A 2915-nucleotide genomic window follows, 5' to 3' on the forward strand; every position below is an offset into this window, starting at 1 on the left:
GAGACAGAGATACAGAAATATGTATCTATATATTTGTTTCCTTCACACTTTTTGGTTTTTGTTTTGTTTTGTTTTGTTTTGTTGAGCAGTAAAAGGCTGTACTTTCTCCTTCTTCTGAATACAAAATCCTTGAGAAAGATGGAGTCTGACTACCGGGATGGTAGATGTAGTGGCCATGTGGCTGCAGAGGGGAGGGGCGGGCAGGCACCTGCTGTGCCAGTGAGCAGAGCTGAAGCTGTGTTGGTGGAAGGGTAGGAGATGCAGCAAACCAGAGACTGCAAGGAAGACTTCGCTTAGTTTGACATCCAGGCTCCCTGGTCTTTTGCCACTGTAAAAGGTGACAAACATACCCCAGTGTGCATAGGACTTTCTGTTTTAAAACAAGTTCCAGAAAATCCCCAGTCCCAGAACTATTAAATCATCCTAGTAGATTGATCTCCTTTCTTTTTTTTTTTTTCTCCCCAGGAGACGGTGAGTTTTAATTTATCTTTTCTGGATAGAGTTTTGATTTGCTCTTGAATGTTCCAGGGTGGTGAGACCAGGAGGAAGCACAGGATGTAGAGATCTATTCCGTGTAATCTTCTCCCTCAGTGCCATCTCCACTATCAACGGAGACAGCAGCATGCCTACTTGCAGAACCAAACTGGGAATTGAACTTGGAGGCCAGGTCTTCTTCAGGTTCTTTGTCTCGGGTTCAGATCAGGGGACTTGACCTCTTTTGCCATCTTTCCTATGTGACTCCTTCCAGTGGTCTTTCTTCCCTCATCTCCTGAACTACAGCTGGAGTTCCCACTTTGACCTTTTGGGCATTCATCCCACACACTGAATTTTCATCTTTCCCTGCTGGTCCTTTCTCAGACGGTTGAGCAGGAACTACCCCACCCCTTGTAGGGGGATGCTGCTCTGTGTCTGAGCTCTGAGATCCAACAGGAGGGCTAGAACTTCGCTGCACCCAAGCATTCTGCTTTGGTAGAGGAGCTGGCATTACCTTTAGACACTGTTCAGGTTTGGGAGGTTTAGAAGTTGGAGAGTGACAGTCTTCCTCTTAATTGAGTGTTTCATTTTCTAGAGACTTCTCATGCTCTCTCCTTGGTGCACTTCTGCCCGGTGGGGCTGAGGTCCCAGCCTGTGATGACTCACTTCCCGTCTTCAACTGTTCTGTTTCTTGAGTTTCTTTATTTTGCCAGCTTAGAATCTCTCCCGAGGCTGACATTCTAGTTTTGCTTCATCCAGCTAACACTCTTCTGTTCCTTCTTTCCCCTGTCCCTTCTGTAGCTACTCTTCTACTTCTCCTTCTCTAGCACCTGTGTCATCAGGCTTTGCCTTTCCATAGACAGGCTGCTCGAATGGGCTGTGATGTGCTAGCAGAGGAACCATCCTCCTTGGAAGTATTCCAAGGCTTTAGACTCAGTTTGTTGGGGGCACCTCTATCATCATGCTTCTAATCATCCTGAGAGTAATCATCTCTAGAGCTCCATGACCAATCATCTCTTCTGTCATATCTGTCTTCATAGTGGTCCCTTCCTCCTCTATAGACATCATCCCAATGGTACCCACTACCAAATGCTCTTCTGCCACTGCCTATCCTAGAATCATAACCTCTGTCATAGTCTCTGCTGCTTCAGTCATCACAGTGATCCCAGCCGCCGTATCAATCCATATCCTGTTGTGGGCCATCATGGTACCACATCCCAATGCCCATTATGATATTGGCCAGAATCATAACAATCTCGCACTTGTCTCCAAAGCTATCATTGCCTTTTCTAGGCAGGTAGTCATCAAAGCTGTCTGTGTCAAGATGGGCCCTCCAGTGTGCATCTGTTTTGTCAGAATCCTGATTTTTATCTCCACCAGAAAAATGATCATTTCTGCTTTTATCCTGTGTTTGAGCAGCAAGGTCCGCTCAGATTCTCCTGCTGCCTAGAGACTCCTCATTTGAGGCTCAGGACACTGAGCAAGGAATTCCAACTCAGGTCCTCAAACTTAGCATTACCCAAATCTTTCATCCTCTCTGGGTTGCTGGGTTCACGTGGTAAATGTACTGCACTGATTTTTTTTTTTTTAAAGATTTTATTTATTTATTTGACAGAGAGAGACACAGTGAGAGAGGGAACACAAGCAGGGGGAGTGGGAGAAGGAGAAGCAGGCTTCCCGCTGAGCAGGCAGCCCGATGCGGGGCTCGATCCCAGGACCCTGGGATCATGACCTGAGCCGAAGGCAGACGCTTAACGACTGAGCCACCCAGGCGCCCCTGCACTGATATTTAATTGTCCAAAGAATTCCTTAACAGAGTCTTCTGTCACAGCACAGGGCACGTTCCCTAGAAAAGCAGTGAGGGTGGCAATTTGGGAAGATAGGTCTGCTCGATATTGGGTTCCTGAGCAGCCCATGGAGCAGAGGCAGGATAGAATGGTCAACTGGAGGAGTCCTATACACATGGTCATCAGTACTGTGCCAAGTGGCTGAAACATCTCCTTCCAGGTTATCTGTTTCATCAGCCCAGATGACTGGTTCAGGGACTTAGGTGCTTCCTCTACCAGTATCCCATTCTCAACCAGAAAGTCTGTTAGGAAGATAGTCTCCCCCTTCTTATTCTTCTTTTTTGCTGGGGCTGCCATGTTGGGAGAGAGAGAGAGCGACTGACCCATTTATGATTATAAAATGTCCCCCTGTATTTCTAGTAATCTTTCTTACCTTAAAGTTGACTTTACCACCGACTGGGAGAAAATATTTGCAAAAGATGTATCTGATAAAGGACTATTATCCAAAATATACAAAGGACTCCTAAAACTCAACAATTAAAATAAAGAACAATTCAATAAAAAAAATAGGCAAAAGACCTGAACAAACACCTATTTGCTATATAGAGAGAGCAAATAAGCATATAAAAACATGCTCAAATTATGTGTCATTAG

The 2915-nt window shown here is 45.5% G+C and overlaps 1 pseudogene; it reads right to left on the minus strand.

Annotated features, from left to right (window-relative positions):
* Positions 1–565: 565 nt before the first annotated feature.
* Positions 566–2662, minus strand: LOC118535268 (eukaryotic translation initiation factor 4B-like; annotated as a pseudogene).
* Between the last annotated feature and the right edge of the window lie 253 nt (positions 2663–2915).

This window comes from Halichoerus grypus, chromosome 10 (genome assembly GCF_964656455.1).
Source record: "Halichoerus grypus chromosome 10, mHalGry1.hap1.1, whole genome shotgun sequence".
NCBI lineage: Eukaryota > Metazoa > Chordata > Mammalia > Carnivora > Phocidae > Halichoerus > Halichoerus grypus.